The sequence below is a fragment of the Canis aureus genome, chromosome 15 (assembly GCF_053574225.1).
Source record: "Canis aureus isolate CA01 chromosome 15, VMU_Caureus_v.1.0, whole genome shotgun sequence".
In the NCBI taxonomy this organism is placed as follows: Eukaryota; Metazoa; Chordata; class Mammalia; order Carnivora; family Canidae; genus Canis; species Canis aureus.
In genome coordinates this window covers 24,792,952-24,818,936 of record NC_135625.1, presented here as the reverse complement: position 1 = coordinate 24,818,936, position 25,985 = coordinate 24,792,952, and the positions used below count along the sequence as shown (strand labels likewise).

The 25,985-nt window shown below is 36.3% G+C and overlaps 1 long non-coding RNA gene across 4 annotated transcripts in view; it reads left to right on the top strand.

Annotated features, from left to right (window-relative positions):
* Positions 1–953: 953 nt before the first annotated feature.
* The window catches only part of LOC144283977 (uncharacterized), a 139,090-nt gene continuing 114,058 nt past the window's right edge, over positions 954–25,985 (top strand). For 3 of the 4 annotated variants that reach the window (XR_013352456.1, XR_013352458.1, XR_013352457.1), the window contains exons 1-4: positions 954–1,094; positions 4,061–4,117; positions 4,487–4,547; positions 7,203–7,363. This is a non-coding gene — a long non-coding RNA (uncharacterized LOC144283977). The other variant, XR_013352459.1, reaches the window with a different exon arrangement.

Here is a 25,985-nt window from a genome sequence, read left to right as displayed (position 1 = left end):
CCATTGTACCTGGCCAAATACTACTGACACCTCTAAACCTCTCACTCAAAATTTAGAAAAGTAGAAAAGAAACCAAGACCTCTAAGCTTGTAGGATGGCTGCAATTGGGAAGAACAAAATTCTTGTTGGACATGTTTCTGTTGGCAGTGCAGTGAGAGGTCTTCTGAGGGTAATGTGGCCAACTTTATGGAAGTCTTTATTAACGCATTGTTATATGCATGTTAAATTCCTAGTCAGTTTTTCCACCCACAAAAAATATTGTGGATCTATTCAATACATTGCTTCCCATAGAATGATTAAGAAGTGAGGTCATGGGAGCTAAATAAATGGCTCTGTCTCCCCACCATTGTTCTGGAGACCCACTAGGCTGCTTGTCTGTGCCTTCCACATGGGGTCCACTCCAGAAAAATCCTGTCCAATAGAACTATGTGAGCCTATAAGTAATTAAAAAATTTCCAATAGCCACATTAGAAAACAACATGTGCAATTAATTTTAAGGTATATTTTATTTAACTCCTCGCATTGAAAATATTTTTTATTTCAACATGACAGCATTATAAAGAAACTTAATGCTGAAATCAGTATAAAAATAATTTTTTTTTGTACCAAGTCTTTGAAACCCAGTGTATGTTTCACACCTAGAGCACAAGTCCATTTGGACTCTCCATGTTTCAAATACCCAATAGCCTTTGTAGGCTGCTGTATTGGGCAGGGAGTTCTGGAATCTGGGTCAGTCACCAAGGTTGCCTGTCATTTTTCTCATAGTTGCTCTTTTAGGAATTAATAACATTTCAAACTTGCTTTCTGAAAAATACTTAGTGTTTTCCCTTGATATATATGTATATCTTAATTTATAATTAAGAGCATCCACCAATAGTTGTTTTCATTAAAGTTAAGTAAATCTTTAAAGAATCCTGTTGCCCTTGGTGTTACTCACTGATTTTGAAAAATAGCATTTCTAGTGTAATAACTTTGGCAGTGTCTTCTTCCAAAAAAGCCTTTGAGCTTTCAGCCAGACAAGGTTGAGACTGCCTGGAAATACTAACTTGAGAGGAATGTGGGCTGCTATTTAAATACACCTAAAAAAAAAATCGGTAAGTAATAGTCCAGGAATTCTACAAACAGCTGCTGGAATGACATCCAATTGTGCAAACAGAGAATAAGTGTGAGTTGGACAGTTTTTACTGTTGTTTCTTGGGCCATTGTTCCTTCTCTTTGGTGTGTGGGACTTAAAATACTGACCAAGTGATGCCTGCCTGAAAGCTAGTAGAGCATCAGCTGTGATTGCTGCAGAAAGGAACAGGGCTGATAATATATTATTTGATGTATTACAGAAATAAACATTCAATAATTACTTGATTGGCTAATATGATATAGACTCTTGAGAAAAAATAAACAAATGCATTGTTATCATGAAACATTGACTACACTGGGGGTGCCGTCCTTGTATGCTTTAAATTTTCACATCCATTTTGATGGTTGATAACAGTTGTGTCTTTGATGTTTTTCAGTTTCAATATACCAGAGTTGAGGGGATAAACTACTTACTGTATTTCACACATTCTAAGCTACACAGATTTTTTTTCCTCACATTTTACTTTTTGTGAAATTAGGATGCATCTTACACTAACAATAGCTTAATATTGCAGTTTTTCTTTTACTCTCTATTGCATAAAATAATGATATATCTTATAGTCCATGCTGTACTAGATTAGATGAAACACAGTTAGATCCTGTGAGGCACACTTTGTGCTAGACTTTATGCTAGTCACTGTCTAGAGCTCTCATTTTACCTTCACCATAAGCCCCTTGTATAGATGAAAAAAATAGAAGTGGAGGGAAAAAAAAGAAATAACTATTTTCATACATTTTGAAAATTATAGAATCCAAATTTCCGATAGCAGATACTACACATTGAGTGTCTTTCAGATATTTGTGCTCTCTTGCCTCCCTATATATGAACCAGCTTCTCCTCTTCCTCCAATTTTTTCACCTCCTCCTTTTTCACCTCTTAAGCACCTTCAAAACTTGGATAGATGCCACTTCCTTTGCGAACCACTTCTACATATCTGAATTTGAGGTCCATTCTTAAACATTTCAATGCAGCCTGTTCTTATCTCAAGATTGGATTTCTATTTCCCACCCACTACAACATGCACAATTCTGTGTTCTTTTAACACCAGGCATAGGGTTTGGTACAGAGAAGACCCTTAATATATACTTGTTGACTGATTTAAGATTATTATAGCAGTTGTTGGCTGTTATGATCCACTCCTGCTTTTTTTTTTCTTTCATTTTCTTTCTATTTCTACCATACATATCATATATATATATATATATATATATATATATATATATATATATATGTATGTATGTATGTTTGATTTGCCAACATATAGTATAACACGCAATGCTCATCTTGTCAAATGCCCCCCTCAGTTTTCTTGAGTTTCTAAATTTTTCACTTCCTGGTTCTACTAAGCTACCCTTTGAGGTTGTTGAAATTGTCATCACGTATCATGATCCCATCAAATTTTCCTCACTTGCCATTTCTGTGTAAAGAACTTGAATATTTCCATACTACCACAAAAATAGCTCTTTATGGCTACATGATACACAATTTCAGTTTTCAAAGACTTTATTGGACTGTCTTATATAATCAAAGACTAGTTGATATGATCAAGTGGTATTTAACTACTTGGCCTATTTGGTGTTCTTCTTTCATATTTATTATCAGCTTCTCAGAAAAATAACAACAACAACAACAACAACAAAAAAAAAAAACCAAACAGATTCTTTCAGGCTATTACCAAAGCATAGATAATTCAAAACTGAACACACATTTACACATTCACATTTAAAGTATTAAAATAAATATTTTAAAGATACGTTATATTTTTAAATATAAAATGTGTTTTTAGTAATAAAAGAATGGGAAATGTAGCCAAAGAGAGAAAGGACAGAACGGGTGGGAGAACAGGTGCTGAAGGCACTTTGATGATGATGATGAAGATGAAGTCAAATCTTGATTCTCTAGGGACCCTGAATAAAAAACAGCTTCATATTTTTGGTCCTAATACATGGCTTGCTGACTCAAAGCAAACAAAAACAAAAACAAAACAAAATACCCCTCTGGAAAACTGCTTAATTCTTACGGCATATAAAAGTTTTTATTTATCTCAGTGTTTGAAAGAGTAGGACCAAAATATAATTCAACAAATACAATGACTAGACTTGAATTTTATATTATATAAAGGATAGTGAAAAGAATGAAAGGAAAGGAAAGATAAGGGAAAAGGGAGAAAAAAAGTGGAAGAAAAGAGAAGGGGAAAAAGGGGAACTGGTACAGATGAATAGAGATACAAGTGCAGGAACATGACTGAATGGTCAGTATATAAAGGGTTAGCAAGTGATCTCTGCTGTTGACTTGGCCCCTGGACTTCAGTCCATTACCTATCTTGCCTCTGAGCTTGGAAACCATTAACTCTTTGGCCTATATTCACAGATAATTCATTGCTCTTCATTCTTTAACTTTCAGAGATGCTGCACTGAATGGGATGTCGTGATAATCCCACAGGATATAAATTACTCATGAGCAGCAGTGTCAGTGATGAGAGCAATATTAATTTGAGGTCCAAATGAAATCAAAGAACGGGTTAGGTCTACCTATGTACTAAAGATTTCCTCTTCTGATTCAAAGACTCTAAGTTTGGAGTTCATTGATCATTTGGAAAAGAAGTCATCTATAAATTCAAGACATATCTGAAAAGCATAAATGAAATGACATTCCTACAGATCACTGCCAGCAAAATGCTGAATGAATGCTGAGAGAATTAATGTGCCTTTAAAAGTGAGCAGTACACTCTTCACTGTTTGAGCATCAGACCTAAATAGGGGTTATTTCAGCTGTGTGACTGCTGGTTGAGTTACTTGAATTATGGTTCATTGCTAAATCACTGTCCCTACAGATTATTCTGGCAGCATACTTTGGAGTGACAAGCTGGATCTAACCCATCTATCATGCTACCAGGCTGATTTTCCTTTCTGATTTTCTTGGCAGACTTTGAGTTCCCTTAAGGAGACTGTGGCCCTTGCTCTCCTTGGGAGATTATTAGAGGTAAGTGATCAATCCAGTTATTGCTAAGGTATCTGAAAGTTGCCACTTATATGTTTGAAATTTTCTATTTCTTCCACCTTGTTATTTGGTAAAATATGATCAAGGTAGCAAGAGTTAGGAGATGTATGGTCATAACTTTTAGTGAACCTGTGTATATTTTGTGAATGTTAAATAAGTATGTGTGTGTATATATGATATATATACTCACATATATATATATATATATAAACTCTAAACATGAATATTTACATGCATTCTAAGTATATATTTAAACATAATTCTAAACACATAATTTTATATATATAAATGTATACTTGTTATATATATATTTGAATGCTCTATTGTATACTGTGTTTCCTATAATTACAGGGACAGATAATCCACTGGTAAGTGCATGACCCTTGGAGCTGCCTAGATAAAGAATGTGAGGGTAAGTGATCTGTCTACAAATGTAGTGCTGGAAAGTAGCATAGCTGAGCTTTTTGTTTGGGATATCTGGATTCAAAGCTGGTACTGTAACGTACCTTACCATTCTGCCTTTTTACTTCTAACCTTATCTATTTTAGAAACAGATTCTGGAAGTTCAAAAGGTGATGGAAAAGATTAGAAAAAATATATGTGAAGAATTTAGAATGAGGACTAGCATACACTGGACATTCAATATGTAGTAGTTTTCCTTATAATAATTGTTATATTACTTTTTTTCCAGTACGTATCTGGGGGATAAATGCTTTTGAGTGATAAGTGTATTGTATTGTACAAATAAATGACATAAAGTTCATGAGGCTGTTTTAGCTTCATTTATTCACAATTCTAATACATTTTCTTTTAAAAAAAAATACATTTCCTTATGTAGTTTCTAAGTTCCCTGACTAGAAGCCACAAATTAGGATACAAAAGAAAGACTTGTAGAAAAAAACAGGTGATAATTGTGAGAATTGAGAGTTGAAAGTCTGACAAAGACAAAATTGTAGAATTAGGCACATAAAAAAACAACAAAACAAAAAAAAAATTAGCTGATTGGGTCTATTTAGGAGTTAAATAAAGTTATTAGTTCAATACACCTTGAAGACTACTCTGTCTTAACAATGTGCATTGGTCAATCACCTGAAACTCTTCTTATAGTGTGGTATGCCACTAATAAATGACCTCTGGTTTTATATGTCTGAAAAAGTCTGTATTTTACCTTTAGTTTTGAAGGATATTTTCACTGTATGGAGATTTTACATTGATATTTTTCTTTTCTTTCAATGCTTTGAAGACTTTGGTTCAGTGTCTTCTCGCAGCTTCCAATGAAAGCTCTGCCTTGTCCTTACTCCTTATCACTGATCCCCTGTACATTGTGGATAGTTTTTATTGCCCTGCTTTCAAATTTACTAATATTTTCTTCTGCAATATCTAATCTGTGGTTATGTCTATCTAGTGTATTTTTTTACTTTAGAATATTTTGGTTTTCATCTCTACAAGTTCATTTTGGGCCTTTTAAATATTCCTCATGGCTCTACTTAACTTTTTAAACATATGGAATACTATGATAATAACAGTTTTAATGCTCTTTTCTGGTAATTCTAACATCTGTGTATGTTCTGGGTCAGTTTCAATTGATCGATTTTTCTCTTCATTATCAAATGTATTTTTTCTGCTGCTTTGCATGCCTGGTAAGTTTTTACTGAACGCTAGACATTATAATTTTAATCTTTTAGGATGCTGAATATTTTTGTGTTTTGATAATATTCCTGAGTTTTGGTCTAGGACACAACTGCATTATTGGGAAACAGTTTAATCCTTTTAGGTCTTACTTTCAAGATCTGTTTGGCGAGAACAAAGGAGAATTGAGTTTTGGGCTGATTGTCCCCAAATATTGAGGCAAGATCCTTCTGAATTCTCTTTCTAATAATACATGAATTAGAGTTTCCTATTCTGATGATAGGAAAGGTCAATTTTCTTATCCTTGTGTGAATGCTGGGTGTTTCTTCTAATTCTTTTATTTTTATTATTTAATTTCAGTGTAGTTAACACACAGTGTTACATTAGTTTCAGGTGTACAATACAGTGACTCAACAATTCTATACATTACTCAGTGCTCATTCTAGTTAAGTGTACTTTTTTTTAAAAAAGATTTTATTTATTTGAGAGAGTGAAAGAGAGAGAGTGAGAGCGAGAGTGAGAGAGAGAGAGAGAGAGAGCATGAGTTGGGAGGAACAGCAGAGGGATCTGATCAGGGAGCCAGATGCTGGGCTGGATCCCAGGACCCCCAGGATCATGACCTGAGCTTCAAACAGAGGCTTAAAGGACTGAGCCACCCAGGCATCCCTGATGATGAGTGATGTTAAATATCTTTTCATGTGTCATTTGGCCATCTCCATGTCTTTGGAGAAATAACTGTTCATGTTTTCTGCCCATTTTTAATTTTTGTTATTTTGGTGTTGAGTTGTATAAATTCTTTATATTGATATTTGGATTAACTAACCCTTTTTCAGATATGCCATTTGCAAATATCTTCTTCCATTCAGTCTTTTAGTTTTGTTTATTATTTCCTTTGCTGTGCAGAAGCTTTCTATTTTGATGTAGACCTAATAGTTTATTTTTGCTTTTATTTCTCTTGCCTCAGGAGATGTATTTAGAAAAATGTTGCTATAGCTGATGTCAGAAATCACTGCCAGTGCTCTCTTCTAGGATTTTTATGGTTTCAGGTCTCACTTTCAGATCTTTATTCTATTTTGAGTTTATTTTTATGTCTTTCTAATTCTTTTGGGTAGTTCTTCTTTTTTTTAAATCTCAGGTCACTTTCTTAATTAATACATTAATCAGTATCCTGCTAAATGCTCTAAGGGATGTGATGGTTAATTTTACAAGTCAATTTGACTCCACCATGGTATGCTCAGATAATTGGTCATACATTGTTCTGAGTGCTTGGGGGTGTGGTGGGGTGTTTCTGGGTGTTTCTACCATTTGAATTGGTAGATTGAGTAAAACATATTTCCCTAGATTGTGTGGGCCTCATCCTATCAACTGAAGTCCTAAATAGAATGAAAAGACTAACATTGCCCCAAATAACAGAGAATTCTTTCTGTCTTTGGACTAGAAAATTGGCTCTTCCTTGGTCTTGAGCTTGCCAATATTTGGGCTGGAACTATCAGCTGTCCTGGTTCTCAGACCTTTGGAGTTGGACTGGAGCTACATCATCAGCTCTTCTGGGTCTCTAGCCTGCCAATTACAGATCTTGGGACTGTCAGCCTGTGACATGTGAGTAAATTCCTTTTGGGGAAATGATTCCTGCTGAAGAAACAAAATCCAGGGGGATGACTAGGACAAGGAAATATGCCTGGAAAATGTATCACAAGGGTGAGCCCAGCCTCTGTAAATATGTGTATACTGTCCTTCAATCCTTAACTTCTAGGCAGAAAACCCCTGTGAGATTTACTAATAGGAATTTGCTTCTTAAAGCACATACATGGCCACCATGTAGCTCAGTATTTTTCTTTTTTTTAACTTTTTCAAGTGAAGCTTCAAGAATAACTGCTGTTGACCTTTACTCTGTAGCCTTTAAGGATCCCAGACTGGTTTTATCTGTGCCCTTTACCCCATAGTTATGTGGAGATTATTAACACATGTGTGTATGAAACTAAAGCCAGACACAATCTGGTTATTTCTTGAATCCAGTTAATGGAGAAACCAGTATCCATATTCAGGTGGAGGAATGGAAAATGATTTATGTCTTCAAGAGTCATCCTCAGGTGTTATTGAGAAATACTTCCACAGGGTGTTTTGAGCATTGTGAACCACTGTGGTTGTGTCTGCCTGACTCCAACACAGGGAAAACTCTCCTGTTTTAGTCATGTTTTTCTAGAGAAACACAATCAATAGGAGATAGATAGATTAGCTAACTATAGAATAATTTTCTTGATTTTCATTGTGTAATTTCTTGATTTTTAGACATAACCCTAACCCCCTTATATCTAGAATAATAGATACAGTGTTTCTGTTAGTATCTAAATAAATTCATATGAAATTATGAGTATATGTTTGTGAAGACCACTCACTATTTAATGCATACTCCCCAAGACAAAAATAATTAGTTTCTCCACTGGATTTGGAATTCCATAAGGACATGGAATGGGCTCCCTTCTATAGATCAGTGATTAACAACCACATGTACAGTGAACAAATACATTAGTGGATTATAGGCACACCAAAGCACTGTTTTAATGCCTGAAATGTTTGTTGAAAGAAAATCACACCTAAATGTTATTAAGGAATAGGATTATGTACGTAATTTGCAGGACCCAGTGAAAAATGAAAAAATGAGGGACCGTGTTCAAAAACTATTGACTTTCAAGGCAATGACAGTGGGGTATTAAACCAAGGTCTGGGCTTTGTGTGATCATACATATCACACATTTGTGAAGCCAGCTCTTCTGTTAAGGACTATAGGAAGTAAAATCTAATTTTAACTGCATAGAACAAAACCAAAACAATACCACACAGGTTTTCAAGTTGTCCAGAATCAGAGAATTCAGCATTTCTTCTAAAGAATAATAGCTTGATTTGAAAAGAGCTTTTAATAAATGTTATATGCCATTGGTCTAATTAGATTTGCTACCCTTAATTCTATCATTATGAAAAGTTAGTAGTTGGCCTTAGACTTTAAAAAAATAACGTTGGTATTGTGATAACATGTATTGAGCTTTATATATGGAGATGTGTTGAAGTAATATTTCACTGCTGATTGAATGTGTTGTGGATATTTGAACATCTTGAATTGGTTACATTACTTTTATACTTCCGTTTTGTTTACTGTCAAAGTTAATGCAAAAACTTAGAGCCTTAAGCTTAAATTAAATACTGTGGTTAAGACTATTGAGCATACAAAACTAGGCTCCTTGAAATATCCCATATGAAAAATATTTGCTTTGGGGGAGCTGAATAATTTTCTGGGAACACAGCTTTTCTTTGTTTGATTTGTTTAGTTCAAAAAAAGCATTCATATTATGGATTAATATGCCATAAAATTTTTATTTAAAATCTCCAAAAGCCACAGTAAGACTATCTACAAAACTGTCAAGATGCATTTTGGGCTGTCCTCCTCCTCCTGTTTTTTTCTTTTCTTCAAAGGATTTAAATGCAATTGGGATTATAAAAATCACATTAAGATTGAAAGACTGTAGGATAAGTTTCACCTGGGGTGCTTGTTAGGAATGCAATTTCTGGGGTTTCATTCCAGATCCATTCAATGAGACTCTGCAGGCAGGCACCTAGAATCTGCATTTTTTACGCTTTCCAGATGTTTCTTATCATACTAAAGTTTTAAAACTACCCTCATGTTTTAACTGCCTTTAAAAAGAACTTTTAATGGATGCAGCCATAATTTCATAACAATTTGACTAATAGAATCTGCCTTTAATATATAATCGCTAAAGTACATAGCCATATAGAGTGAAATATGCAGATGCATTGTTGAAAAGGGAAGGAAAGTCAAACCTCTGACCAAGTCATGTTGAAGTTCAGCTGTGAAATTTGATGATTTTTAGCTGAATTTAAATGCCAGGCAAAATGTGTGCTCACCACCCCTCCCCTCTGACACCATCTGACTGTCTTGAGGCTAATCTTCATGCAGGAATGGCTTATCACTGCTCCCTGAATTTCTATAGAAAGACATGAGTTACAAAGTCAAGAGCTGCAGACTTCTCTCTAGGCTTCTCATCCAAACAGTCAGTGACATAGAGCTGTATCAGGGAGAGCCACTGATTTAATTTGATCTTTCCAGGGAGGATTAAAAATATTGTTCTCGCCCCAGTTAGAATGTTGCTGCTAAGCTTCAATATGTCAGAGGCTTTTTCATTTTCGCAGTGCCAGTGCTGGCTGGGATGGTAAGTGACAACAGTGCAGTATTTGCATTATCTTCCTTAGCTTGCACATTTTTCAACCATGTCAGAGCAGAAGAGGTGATTTGAAGGAAAACTCACCGAGAATATAAGAAGGGCTCCTGCCTTGTGCTCTGAAGGATTGCGAATAGAGCTGAAAATGCCCAAAGGAATGAGTAAAGCCTTCTGCTGTATACCTGCACTGCCCTTCAGTGTGATTTGTTCACTGCTAGTTGATGCCACCCCTTTGACCAGAGGCTGGAGGCCTCAGTTATGAATTTTATAATAGTATCCCCCAAATGGGGCTTTATGTAATAGTCAGTGTATGCCTCATTTAAAGATGATTTAATAAGGATCATGTTGTGTTTGTGAAAACACTTCATACTTGAAGTGTTTACAGAAACATCGTCTCATGTGGTTCTTACCCAAATCCTGTTTGATATGCGAGGCAGGTACTATTATCTCTACTTTATGGGTTGTGAGATAGAGGCTCAGAGCTAATTATTAGTGGAGCCAGCATCAGGCTCCAAATTGGTGAAATTGGTAAAAAAAAAATCATATATCTGAAAAGAAAATAGTTGTACATTGCAAATCTAGTTTCTAAAAAAAAAAGTGTGATCATTTGGCTTTGTTTTTGTTGCCTTTATTATCAACGTGTTGTTGGCTATGTTCAGCTCTGAGGAAAAAGACAGCATTACCTCTTCTCACTCTAAGGGCCATGGAGTGACATTCTCCAAGAATTTAAAATGTATTTTGGTTATGATTGTGTCTTGGGGTGCAATATTTATTGTTTGTAGAATATATGAACAGAATTTTAATAGTCATTAGACTATAAGATGCAAACTTACATGCTCCTGGATTTTTAAAAATCCTTTCTAGTGATGTGATCAACTAGTATTCCAATCCTCCTCTGTTTACAGTTCTGTGACCAGTGGGATTTGCCAACAGGTCTGAGTATTTTCCCCTTTCACAAGCATAAAATAACAATGGGGTAGGATTCTGTGGTCAGAACTTATTAGGCTTTAAAATTCTAATACCTCATACTGTGACAAAGATGATAATAGAAGTTGAAAATGCCACAATATGAATCTATTCTCATGACAACGATTGTAATGAAAATGGGAAAAGCTGCAGGATGAACCCATTCTCATTATGTTCTGAAGCCAAATTTCCTGCCTTCAGCATGAATCGTATTGTCTGGTCTCTTTAATCAAGGATGTTCCATTTGAAGGAATATCATATGTAGCAGAAAACATAAATTCCACTTCTGAGCACCTGTCTACTAGGAGAATCTGTTGCCTCATTCAATTAACCAAGTTGGAATAAAAACCACTATTTTAGAATCCTCATTATAGAAGATAAATATTTGTGTGTATGTATGTTTGTGTGTGATGATTGTCACTAATTAAAAGTTAACTGATTTGGGACATTTGAAGCAAAGTGCTTATATTGTCCTCCCCCTATGACAATATTTACAAAGGGCCTAGGCAATATGCTCTCTGTCCAAATGATTTGCCATGAATGTCCTAATGCTTATAGGTGTGATTAGTGGAAAGGGGTTTAGTAAGTACTCAAACAAAAATATTTTGTTAGTTGTTAATGTTAAGACTGCTTTAGGTATTTTAGGCTATTTTTTTTAAAATAAGATTTAACACTGTTAATAATGTCCCAAAATAAGAAATAAGAAATAAGAAAGGCAATAAAAAAGCATATTACCCTATTTGTTTTGTTTTCGCTGTCATTTGAGAATGTGGACTGGTCAAGTATGCTTGCAAGAGAGTTGGTGTTATTTTGCATCTACCAACATAGGTGTGTTTTCCAATTTTGAATGTGATAAAGCAACCGATGAAACCCAACAGACAATGCCAGACCATAGGTAGTTCTTTCTGTCCCCCAACCCCAGAAGCTGGCTCTTTGAAACACTTCCCTAGGAAGATAATGCAATTCATAGTAGAGCTTTCTTTGGAACTGCTTTGAATATGATAATTGATAATAACAGGTTGCAAAGTGAGACCACAGGTATTTCAGATACTGTAGATAGTGATATCATGAAAGGAATATTTAATATAGACATGGATAAGGAAACTAAATCTTAATTGACAGCTTTGGAAATCTCATCTTATGTATGATGCTTTTTCCAAAAAAGCACGTTTTCCAAAATTGGAATATTTCTGCTGGCCAGTTTCCATGGTTTCCTCTTCTCAAACTATTTTCCAATGAATGTTCATTCCAGTATATCCTTAATAAAAAGTTAGCTAATGCATGTATTTGTTCATGATGCATCCAGCTCTGTAGAACTTCTGTGTATGTATTTATTGTGGATAATAGGCATATGGGAGGCAGGGATTGGAGCATGGGAAAGATAACAAGTACTGGTTTGTTAAAGAAGGAGAGGAAGAAGAACGGGGCATTGAGATAAGATGAATAAGAGGGCGCACGTGTTCCAAACAGAGACTGTGAACAGAATAGGAGGAAAGGTTGTACGTTTGCATAATTTGCACAGAAATAGGGAGAGTGATAATGGAAGGTGGGAAGAATGTGATATTTGGGTGGAAAATAAGAATTCAGAAATCGACTTATCCTGTAGCTACATTTGAGCATACTCCCTCTGCCGCATCAGTGAGAAGTTACTGGATACTTGGTTCTTGAACAAACCTGTTCATATGGTGTGATTTTCCGAATTTTCCTGATGGTTGATCTCTAGAGTTCTAAAAGAGAGACAGAGGTCACAGTAGAATCAATATTTCTATCATAGATAAGAAGATCTCAGAAGAAGGACCTACATAGATGAATCTGTATACAACCACACTTTGGCCTAAGAATTTTTGAAGGAAATACTGGGATCATGTCTCAAATTGAATTTTAAGCTTCTTTATTTCATTTGGATTTATATTTTCTCTCTTCTATTTTATCCCTTCTTGAAATAAAATTGGACAATAGTATGTTAAAAGTGTAAAATAAAAAAAAAAGTGTAAAATCAGGGATGCTCGGGTGGCTCAGCGGTTAAGCTCCTGCCTTCAGCTCAGGGTGTGATCCTGGAGACCCGGGATTGAATCCCACATCGGGCTCCCTGAATGGAGCCTCTTCTCCCTCTGCCTGTGTCTCTGCCTCTCTCTCTCTCTCTCTCTCTGTCTCTCATGAGTAAATAAATAATCTTTAAAAAAAAGGGTAAAATCAAGGACTATTAAGAAATCAACTACTGTCATTTAGAGTGAAGTTATATAAGTGAATGATTACTTTGTTAATTATTGGTAAAACTGTTTTAGAGCCCCCAAATTCTGATTATCCACCCATACACTGTCTGTTGAATCCTGTAAATGGCTTGTTTTTATCAAGTGGGTGGAAGACAGGAAAAAGAACATTAGGCAGAGAAGAAAGAAATGAAGGGAATAGACTCATTGCAATAAAATCACTTAATTCCACTCCATGTGCCCCCCGAATTATTAGGGGACTACTAATATACTGATATGACTGTGATAACATGGTATCCTGCATTTTAATCTAACCCTAATTATACACATTCTTCTATTATCACAATCTTTAACCTAGTACAAGATAGAAACACTAGAGCTCAGCAACTTTCTGTGGTTTTTAAATCTTGTGAGTTGTCCTTATTCTGATTTAATATAACAACCTTAATTTATCTTCAGTAGTTCTTAGTTAACCAGTGGAAAAACAGGCATTCATCTGGAGAGCTTAGGAAAGATATAAGTGGAGGTATGCCTACCCCTTTTTTTTAATTGAAAAACTGAAAAAGTATCCTAAACTAATAAAATTACATTCAATTTATACTGATAGATATTAGTGTAACACAAAAGTAATAGATTGATTGATTTATCCTAGTGATATTTAATAAACTTGCTACACTATTCTTTCAATTTCCAGTCCTAGTTTGAGGGTAGACAAAGAGCATATCCTTCCTTTTTTATATTTGATGAGAGTAACTTTCAAGGTCCTAAGTTTATTGGCATAATTTAATGGAAAAATTTATGCTCCAAAGCATTCATTTTTCTTCCCAAGCTTTGTGGTTTTCAATTTCTCAACTAGTTGGTGGCTTTAGTTTACACAGCAGAACAGAATCTTCTCAACTTTTTGATTCCCTTAATAAAATATTCAATGGAGAATTACACTAAAGTTTAAGTAAACCAAGGATATGATCTCATCCTTATTCTTGTCCTTGGGGTTGTTGAAACACAGTTATTATTATATGTATTTATCTAAGTTGTAAGTTTAAGCATAAGTTTTCTTTTTTGGTGTGTGTGTGTGTGTGTGTGTGTGTGTGTGTGTGTGTTTACTAATCTAGTTCAAATGTGATTGAGGCCAAATACAGATGAAATCATAGTTAATACAGTAAAGTTTCCTGTACATGATGGCACTAATATCATTGAAGTATCTTAAGACTGAATAACACATACTTTTTCCCTCCCCTCTCTAACTTCTACAATACTATCTGGAAAAGAATTCCAGGAAACGAGACATTGATTCAATGTCAATAATCTTACATTTCTGAATTGACTTCAAAGTATGTTAATAGATTTAAATGCAAAATTCTATATTCCAGTGTGGTGAAAACTGTTGGATAGGAAAGAGTATAAGTTTGTAAGGGAATCTCAGAACTTACCTTAAGTAGCTTCTCTAAACCACAGTTTTCTTTCTGGGAACTGCCCCCCGCCCCCCCCCACCCCCGCCCCAGCCCTGATCCAGAAAGCCTGTTCTTAGTTCTAGCTGATACAGCAACTCCTTAGTACCCCTGAAAAATCTGGGAAGTCCTAGGTCACCACTGTAAGTTTCTTTCTCTTTTGTGGACAATTTAAGCTGAACTGTTGAGATCTAGGTACATTAGAGCTACTGCTGTAGCAGTTGATGACTTTTAAGAACCCTAGAACGTCCTTATTACTTAGGTAATCACTGGGGAAGACAAGAACTCCCCACTGTGAGTCTCTAAGCTTATCTCAGTCCAGAGTAGCTCCCTTATGAGAATTCCATCATCCTCTTTCTTTGCCTTTAACACCAAACTTCATGGCACGGACCAAGTGTTCTCTAACTTACCACTTAGTGTAAAAATTAGCCTGAAATTATTTTGTAGTCAATGACACAAAGGTTTTTATGTAAGTTAATATTTACAACTTTACAGATTGATAAGGAAATGCAAGATAGAATATGATTTTAGGTAAGAGTCTGGTTGATGTGCTGCATCTCTGTTGCATAAGCATAATATGCTTTTAAGCTATAAGTACCTTTAAATTTAAGACTTTGTCTTTTTTTTTTTTTTTTTTTAAGACTTTGTCTTAAAGATGAGAAAGTTGACACCTAGGAGGATTAGGTGGCTCACACAGCTATCACAGATGACTCAACCCAAAGTCATCAGATGTCCTATGGCAGATGAAAATCTTAAAAATATTTTATGGATATAAAATTGGTATAGAATGCTATATTAGTTCCAGGTATACAACATATCATTTGATATATGTATACACTATAGAGTGATCACCACAATAAGTCTAGTTACCATCTGTCATCCTACACTTGACTCCTTTCACCCATTTTCCCATCCCCCCATAAACCCATCCCCTTCTGATAATTACCAATTTGTTTTTATATCTATGAGTTTTTTTGTTTGTAGATTTGTTTTGTTTTTTAGATTTTACATATTAGTGAAATCATACAGTATTTGTCATTCTCTGACTTATTTCACTTAGCATGATATCTTTAAGATTCATTCATATGATCACAAGTGGCAAGATTTCCTTCTTTTTTATGGCTAAGTAGTAGTCCATTGTATATATATTGTACTTCTTTATCCATTCATCCACTAACAGACACTTTGGTTGTCTTCATATGTTGGCTATTTCAAATGATCTTATGATGAACATGAAAGGTGCGTATATCTAATTGAATTAGTGTTTTTGTTTTCTTTTTGGATAAATACTCAAAAGTTGAATAGCTGGATTATAGGGTAGTTCTATTTTGAATTTTGAGGAACCTCTATACTGTTTCCCACAGTGGCTGCACCAATTTACATTCCTACCAACAATGTACGAGGGTTCATTTTCTCCACATCTTTACCAATATTCATTATTTATTGTCTTTTTGATAGTAGCCATTCTGGCATGTGTGAGGTGTTATGTTGTACTTTTGATTTGCATTTCCCTAATAATTAGTGATGTTGAAAATATTTTCATGTAGCTGTTGGTCGTCTGTATATTTTCTTTCCAAAAATGCCTAGTAGATTCTCTGTCCATTTTTTAATCCTTTTTTTTTTTTGCTGTTGAGTTGTGTCCTTTATGTATTTTGCATATTAATTCCTTATTGGAAATATGACTTGCAAATATTTTATGCCAAGGCCATAATGATTTAATTTTTTAAAATATTTTATTTATTTATTCATGAGACACACACACACACAGAGACAGAGACACAGGCAGAGGGAGAAGGAGGCCCCATGCTGGGAGCCTGATGTGGAACTTGATCCCAGGACCACGGAATCACGCCCTGAGCCAAAGGCAGATGCTTTGCTCAATCGCTGAGCCACCCAGGCATCCCAAGGCATCCCAATACTGATTTAGTTACTATAACCTTGTGGTATAATTTGAGATTAGAAGGCATGATATCTTTAGTTTTGTTCTATTTTCTCAAGATTGCTTTTGCTATATAGGGACTTTGGCTCCATACAAATTTTAGAATTATTTGTTCTATTTCTTTGTAAAATGCCATTGGAATTTTAATAGAGATTGAATTGAATTTGTAGATTGTGTTGGGAAGTATGGACATTTTAATAGTATTAATTTTTCCAATCCATGAGCATAGAATATCTTTCCATTTATTTTTGTCCTCATTTTCTTTTATCCATGTCTTATGGTTTTCAGTGTACAGGGATTTCACCTCCCTGGTTAAATTTCTCCCTAGATATTTTATTCTTTTTAATTCAATTATAAATCAGATTGATTTCTTTATTTCTTTTTCTGATAATTCATTATTAGTATATAAATATGCAACAAATGTCTGCATATTAATTTTGTATTCCGTAACTTTACTGACTTCATTTATTCTAACAGTCTTTTGGGTAGAGTCTATAGGCTTCTGTCTATATAATATCATATCATCTGCAAATAGTGATAGTTTTAATTACTCTTTTCCAATTAAGATGCCTATTCTCTTTCTTGACTATTTGCTGGGGCTATGACTTCTAACACAATGTTCAATAAAAGTAGTGAGAGTGGGCATCCTTGTCTTGTTCCTGATTTTACAAGAAAACCTGCCTTTTCATCATTGAGTGTGATGTTACCAGTTTATTTCACATATGGCCTTTATTACATTAACATATGTTCCTTCTATACCCACTTTGTTGAAAGTTTATCATAAATGGATGCTGAATTTTGTCAAATACTCATTTGATCATAGTGTATGATTTTCTTAATGTATTGTTAAATTCGATTTTTTAATATTTTGTTAAGGACTATGTTAACAACATCTATGTTCAGGGATATTGGCCTGTCATTTTCTTCTTTATGTGGTATCCTTGTCTGACTTTGGTATTAGGAATAATGTTAGTCTCCCAAAATGAGTTTGGAAGGATTTCTTTCTCTTCAATTTTTTGGAAGAGTTTAAGGAGGGTAGATATTAAATATTCTTTGAATGTTCAGTAGTACTCACCAGTGAAAGCTGCTATTTTTTATGTCATATTTCTCATCTTTTTATTTGTATGTATTCTTTAACTACTTAATGTAGACTGCAGTTGTGTTTCAGCCTTTTATCTGTGCTGTACCATGTATATTATAGCCTGCCCAGACTGTCTTTCTGATTGTTAAAGGTCTGTGTGGTTCAGAAATGTAAGCTCTTTGGCCACCAGGATAGCTAATCAAGGGGCATCCCCCTCCCCGCCAACTTTGCACAATCCTTGCCCACCAGTTTAGCAAGTCTGAAGGTAGGACCCACTTGTGGTTTTAGTGATGTTGGAGAAGAACACTGGGGGCAGAGCATGTCCATGGCTTTACTGAGGCTGAGTCCATACCCTACTTGTGCTAGCCAGGTAGAGGGAGAGTGCCAAAATGGTGCCTGCCAGGATCTCTGCCTCCAAAGAAAGTGTGAGGTGGTCCCCGTGCCTCCACTAGATTCTTTAAGATTAGCAAATGAATCTCCTTCATATATATTTCAATTACTTCTAAATGGCTGCCTTTGCACCTGGGTCCCAGGGTGAGTTCCTGTGTGAGCCCTTCAGAAGTAATATGTCAAATTTCCATAGCCTCCCTGCCCCCACCGCCCCACAGGTCCCCTGGATATACGAACCTCTGGTTTCCAAAGCCAAATGTTTTTGTGGACACATCTCTCCAGTGCAGGTTCCAAGCACTTGGGTGCTCAATGTGGGGTAAAACCCCTTATATCTCTGGGAGAGGCTCCCCCCTTTGAGATTTCTCCTTATTGTGTGTTGCCATTCCATGTTATTTTTTTGTAATATTTTATTTATTTATTTGAGAGAAGAAAGAGAGACAAAGGGGGAATATGAGTCAGGGGGAGGGGCAGAGGGAGAGGGACAAGGACAAGCAGACTCCCCACTGAGCAAGGAGCCCAATGATGCAGGGCTCAATCCCAGGACTCTTAGATAATGACCTGAGCTGAAAGCAAACACTTTACCTACCTTCTGAGCCATCCAGGTGCCCCCAGGGAGTGGGGCTTTGGCAAGACTGCTTTTCTGTCTCACCTACCTATCTCAGTGCGCTCCCTCCTTTTTTCAATGTGGCCTTTTTATTCCTTGTTATGGAGGGAGGTTTTAGCTAGATTTCCCTTTTTAAAGTAGCAATTATTTCATGTATAGCTATAGGTTTGGTGCAGGAAGGGAGTTCAGGGTCTTCATATACTGCCTTGGACCACTTTGTCATGAAAGTTTTTTTGATAACCCAAAAAATATTAATAATTGAGATGTGTTGAAGATTTGGTTTCTACTTTGAAATATAGACCACTTTAGCAGGGGACACTCTAAAGGAGGTTTAGGGTGTAACTGCCTGTCAGTGTTACCCTAAGATTCAAGTGGATTGCATTCAAAATAGATACATTTCTCCCAGAAGGCAATTTTGTTTGGAGCATAATGTAGGCCATGGTTCCATCCAGTTTTGAAGCATGCTGATTGTAGGCAGCTATATTTATTACAACAGTTGAAAGGAGAACATCATAAAAATAAAAAGTCTCCCACAAGTAGGCCACTATTTCATCTGATTTAGAATTGTGGAAGCTGAAAGCAAAAATAACCGAAAGCTTCCTCTAACCTTCCTAAAAGGAGTCTTAGAGAAGAAAGAATTTCATGTGTGTGTGTTTTTTTCCAAAGATTTCTAAGTAATGAATGAATATACATTCAATTTTGGAATATATATGAATATTCCAAGTGTAATAGTGTCCCTCTTTTGGGGCAGCATCAAATCATATTTCTTTTACTCTCTGTCTTTTCTCCATTAAAGTGAGTGAAAAGAGGACCTGTACATATTTCGTGATTATATCGAAATACACATACCTTTTATTTTCTTTTTCCAAGACGGGATGCTATTATGTAAGAGTGAGTGTGCAGATGGGGAAAGAAAAAAAATCCCATCCTTATATATTTGTCTGTAGCTTTTGACTATAGTGAAATGTGAAGTTATTGTCAAATTTAATGTTCAGAAGAATCATCTGGGGCTTGTTAAAAACATATTCTCAAACCTGGTTCTCAGAGATTTCTTCTGGGAATGCGCTAGTTGATAATGCCCATAGCTCCTGAACATTTTGAAGAGTTCCAAGAGTCTGAGAACCCTTAGAAAGGTGGAATGTTGCTGGAGGTGGTTTCATAATCCTTTACTTGCCTCATCATAGTGTACTCAGTGACTTGGAATTTCATATTTGTCCATTTGTGTGTGTGTGTGCATGTATATATTTAATGTTAAATCTTTGTGGTTCAATCTTTAAAAGCTGACTGGGAAAAAATGCAAATATACGTAGGACTCACATGTCAAATAAGATTTCTTGGCAACCGAGAAGGAGTTCCAGAATTCAAATTTTTTTTTCTCCTGCTCTGTTAACTGTTGAGGATGCATAGTTGCTGATGGCAGTGCTGCTTGAGGTGAAGAGAAGAGGAGAAATATCTTTCTCTTCCCTTTCTCCTGCAACCCAGTCTCCTGCCTGGGGTTTCCATTTCCTGAACACCAGTCAGAAGCCAAAGCTTCTGAGCCAACTGATCCCAGGAAACATAGCTGAAAGGAGTCATATTCTGGGCTACAGAGAAGTGGAAGGGAAAGGAGAGGCAAAATTTAATCTAAGGGCAAACAGACTGGGACTTGGGGAGATCTTGGCTTGGTAGAGAACCAGGACAAGACATTACCTAGGGTGGGTATACGGGCAGAAGAAATAAATGCTAAGGGATCTAAAGGTTCAGGTCCATTCAAAGCAGCAGAATCTGGGCACTATTCTGGGGGTTCAGAGCTAGGACAATCAGAAGATTTCTATTGAGAGAGTCTAGGTTTATCAGAAGAAAAGGGACTTTTCCACTGGGTGGTCTTCTCATCTCACCTTAGCAGCAAGACAGGCATTTCTGAATAGAAATATCCAAGCTCACATATCAAAGAGTTTATGCCTCAGCAGAACAGTGCCTGGTACACACACCCTCTCCTCTATTTCTAGTTTCTGTCTATGGTCTATATGGAACGTCTGGTAGCTCTCACCGCCAATGTAGTTGGAATATAGCAGAAAGCTGTGATTGGATCCTGTGGGGAAATTAAAACATAAGGAACCAACAATTATATTAACTGAATAAAAAAAATTAGAGCAGATGTGCCTTTGCAATTGTTTATATTTTATGGAGACACAAACCCAGTTCACATTCTCAGACTTCTTTTGGACAATTAAGATTGTGGATTTGGAGTCAAGTGATGACTAAAGAATTTGAATGGTTTCTTTCAAGGTATAAAGCTCTTCAAGAGCCAGCATGTAATGAAATTTGTGATGTGAGCATAAAACTAAATAAATGACTATTATAAAAGTCATAGTCTTCATGGGACTGCATAAATTCACACCATAGAGAGTTGTCTAAAGGGATTTGCACTACTCCGCTCAACATAGACTTGAAAGGCCTCTTGCTTGGTCTCCACTTGGCAGCCAATCCAGAGGTCCTAGCCATAAGAAGACAGGCTGCATGGTTCAAACACCTGGCCACCCACCTTTCCAGGAACATGGAGGACTTTTGATGTGGTGATTAAGACCTGGCTCATATAACATTTTCTTATGGTGAACTTGATTTTAGCTTCATTTCTTGCTTAACCAGCTCTTTTGTTTCAGACGGATGTAACCTTTCCTTTTGCTTCCCAACTAAGGACATGTGAGGTATTCCAGATAACTTTTGTAGATCCATCATTGGTTTCTTGGCAGCCTTGTTTTTAAAAATCTACATATTGCTTTTCTGGTTCAATCCATCACTCTACACTTGAAAAGGTCATGGTTTGCTCATCAGGAAACTTTGGAGAAATCTTTTGCTATGATTTATCTTATGTTACATGCCCTGATAGAGATTCTCAGGAAGCAAGGCCCATTAGTTCCTTGTAAGGTCATTCCCCTAAAGTCCAGCACAAAATGAGTACCAATTGTGCATGCTTGAGATTGAAGCATTCTCGTGGATCATTTAAAGGGAATCAAGGGAATAAGTGGTTTCTACGTGGTGACTCATATGAGTTAGACAGGTGATGTATGGGACAGAGTCTCCCTTTGGAAGTGCTAGCATGTTAATGATAGCTCCTATTTTTAAATCTCCTCTAATATTTAGTATAAACATGCCCTAAAATATTTAATATTTTATTTTCTGATATTCATAACCTATGGTTGTTTAAAACCCTTTGGTATGTTATAAGCAAATATCTGTCCTTTGACCCCTGAGCTTCTTACTAACATGAGAAATTAAAGCATGCCTATTTATTATATTTTAAAATCACAGTATTTGAAAGTAATAATCAGTGACTTTCCAAGTAATTATATCTGCAGTATTTAACACTGGACTGTATTTAGTAGAATGGCCTGGCAGTTTGGGAGAAAAAGGTAACACTATGAAGTCAAATAACCTGTTTTCATATCTGGGAAGACATTTTGAGTGAGACAAGTTTTAGTTATATAATGTCTGTATTGTAAGGACCAAATCAGATAGAATAGAAAGCATTTATGATACACATTCAGTTATAAAACCTCATTATTTCCCCATTTTTAATCTTAACCACCTAAAATATGTCAAGTGTGTATCTACCATTCTCTCTAAATATATTCTTACTTCAATGTTAATTTCAGCCAAGATCACTTATCTAAGAACTATGTATAAGGCCCTACTTGATTGCTGGGAATGTAACACTGAACAAGATAGAAAATTCTACCCCTGGACTTGCCGCATCCATGTAAGTGAGTCTTCTGGCATTAAGTTCTGCTGGCAGATGGAAACCTCTGGTTGACTATAGAGGAAAAGCTTCTAAGGTAACAGTATAAAATCAAGTTCAGGTGTGTGTGATATCTTGAGTACATTCCTGCTCTGGCCTTGTGTCCTGAGCAGTTTTTCTATTTGCACAGGTTGATTTGTCCTGCTCTCTATAGACTCTGTCTCCAAGTCCCACTTGACACAGGGTGTGAAGTTGTGAGGCTTGTAGCACTTCACTCCATCTCAAATCTGTAGTAAGGGCCCCAACACAAGGAACTAGAACTGGACCTTGACTATTGGGCTCAAACCATCTGTGTCAATAAGCCACATAAATTACACTGAAGGACTGAGGAAAGAAATGGAAGGGAAGGGATCCCTGGGTGGCGCAGCGGTTTAGCGCCTGCCTTTGGCTCAGGGCGCGATCCTGGAGACCCGGGATCGAATCCCACATCGGGCTCCCGGTGCATGGAGCCTGCTTCTCCCTCTGCCTGTGTCTCTGCCTCTCTCTCCCTCTCTCTGTGACTATCATAAAAAAAAAAAAAAAAAAACTATATGTTTGAAAAAAAAAAAAAAAAAAAAGAAATGGAAGGGAAGAGGATTACCAGGTCGCTGGGCCTGGTGAGGGCTCTGGACCTCATGCGAGCAGTGTCTTTGAGATGCTTCTGGGTCCTCGCTCGTGCGTTAGTAACACTGTTGTTCCTGTTTACCATACAAACCAGAGCCTATAAGCCTTTTGTTGTTACCTTTATATTTGCAATTTTTGGGTTAGTGCTGCTTTCTTAGACATGACACTGGCTGAATCTGTTCATAAATGGTGCTTAGAGCTGATCATTTTCAAAAATACATGTTTTTAAATTACCTAATTATAAGAACATTTTACTGGTAAGTTTTCAGATTAGGTTTCACATTAGAAATATGATTTGGCCTTATAAATGATAGGCGAAAATTCATTCTTAATTATTCCGAGATAACTAAAAATTATGTTGTTATTTATGCTTGGCAAATGAAATATAAGGGGAAGAATTTTTTTCTTCTCTAATAATATAAATTATTTGAATTAGATTTTAAAGTAGGCTTAGTGGCATCACCTTGGTTGTTTATTGATAATATTCTCCCAAACTGATAATTCTGACTACTCTCCTCTGGAGGAAATAATTTGACTCTGTATTCTCATTTCCCTTACTCTTGAAAACAACATGGTGTCATGGAATAAGGACTGGACTAATGTTTGGAAACTTGTATTTTTAGTCTGTCTTGCGATATTTACTCATAGAAAATATATAAAGCTCTTTGATTTAAATTTCCCCATTGGTAAGATGGAGTTAAAAATACAGACTCATACAACTCACAGAGTCTCAAATGACAGAGTAGATCTAAAATATTTAAAACTGCCAATTATGATACAAATGATATAAATGCAAGGTGTTATAATTACAAGGCTCTGGTCTATTACGAAATAACACATACATATGGAAAAATATCCATAGAAGTACACTGTGCAAACTTCCTCTGCCTGCTGTTCCCCAGTTCCTCAGGTCCTCAATTTCACTTCCCAGAGGCAGCTGCTATTCCTGATGCGTTCTGGAAACCCCCGGGGGTGCTGACATTGGGGGAGATTTTACTAAGCATGTTTAATAGGTCTACAGCCTACTTCCTAGGAAACTACATTTTTATTTTTACTAGAACATATTTTTCAGTGTGTGCTATTGCTCAAGATTTAAGGAATACAGCTTAATCATTTTTCTTGTTTCAAACAGAAAAGAGTAGAAATCCGCATGCTGTTAGCTTGCTGAATCAGTGTGTTTCCCAGATAAGTGCTGAAGTTCATGAGATACCACCTAAAGGGATGGAAATAATGCTGCACAGGAATATGGCCTTTCAGCAACAGACACAATTTCACACCACACATTATTACTTCTTGTAAAAGCTCTTGCTCCCCTTTCTCATCTCCAGATCACTGGATGACAGCTCTGGCAGAAACAAATAGCAGGTGGGATGACATGTATTTGTGGATTTTAGGTTATAGTTTGGCTTTAACATATTGCCATGTCTCTTTTTCCAGACTTGCCTTCCTTTTGGAGGCTCAACACCTCTTCTTAACATAATGATTAGATTCAAGACCTGCAATTCAGTCAAGATGTAGTCACGGGTCAGCGTACTCCTATTATCACAGCTGGGGCTGCAATCCCATGTTGCCTGTTCCAGAACAGCGAGTGTATTCATCTCAGCTGTGCCATCCTGGGCAATGTCAAACACTCCACATTCTTTCCCAAGTTGCTGGTCTCTTAGGTTTCTTTGTTTTTTATTATTTCAGGGCCCATGAGGGTTGTGTCAAATGTCTCTGAGCTCTTTACCCCTTTAATTTGTCCCTATTTGCCTTAGAGGTCAATTCTCAATGGATATGATCCTAACAGCTGAAAAACAGAATATGAAGGGGCCAGGAGTAGGGGCATGGAGAGGGAAAGTTTGAAAGGACAACATATCCAGCTAGTTTTCACCTATCTGTAGGTAAGAGGAGATCATATTCATCATTATTACTCACAAAATTCTACCTTGAATAATGAACAAAGCATCTCTTTAAAGTGTTAATGTGTCTTAAGGCTAACAGATATACTTGCTAAGGATTTGGCCATTGAAAACTAGTTCAGCCTAGGAAAAAAAAAATAATTGGTATTGATTAGTACTCAAAGAGAAAACATGACACAAATAATGAGGAATGAAAAACCCTCCAGGCACTCAAATGGACTTAGAAGTCTTAGAGTTGCAGGTTAGCTCAAGATAATGCTTTGCTAAAGTATTATGTTCCCTTTCTTGAGGATTAATATTGTGAAATAATCAGGTGATAAGAGAATTCCCAGTAAAAAAAAGTTAACAGGGGTGCCTGAGTGGCTCAGTTAGTTAAGTATCTGCCTTTAGCTCAGATCATGATCCTAGGGTCCTGGGATTGAGTCCAGAGTCTGGTTCCCTGCTCAGTAGGGAGTAGGCTTCTCCCTCTCCCTCTGCCCCTCCCCCTGCTCTCTCTCTCTCTCTCTCTCTCTCTCTCTCTCAAATAAACAAATAAAATCTTTTAAAAAAAAGGTTAACACATAATGGGCACAAAATAGGATTGAAAGTCTAAGGTCTTTAGTGAATCTATGAGTAATTTTTCTGTTTATGAAAACCAATAAAACAGCACAGTGATTACAAAATCACTTCACGTGTCTTAAATTAATGCACGCAGTATGACTGACTTCTGTTTATTATTCAACGGCTGCTAGAAAATTTGACTCCTTCAGTTTCAAAAATATGACTGAAATTAATTTTGCCTTGATACAGACATTGTGTACACTGAATCAAAGTGTGCTTCTTTTCTTCTAGTCACATGTTCAAATGTTCATTGCCAAAGTGATTTCATAAACTGATAGAATGACTCCTTTCCTCTCTACTTATCTGGTGTTTTCTTGGCATCAGACATACACTAACTCAGAATCTTGAGGAGTAGTGGTATGGTTGAGCAGCTATTTCTCAGTCCTCTTCTGGAATAGATAGGGTTGTATTGCTTTAGTTCTACTGCGATGAACTTCAGGCCCTCCTGCCACAGACACTGGTGTAGAAA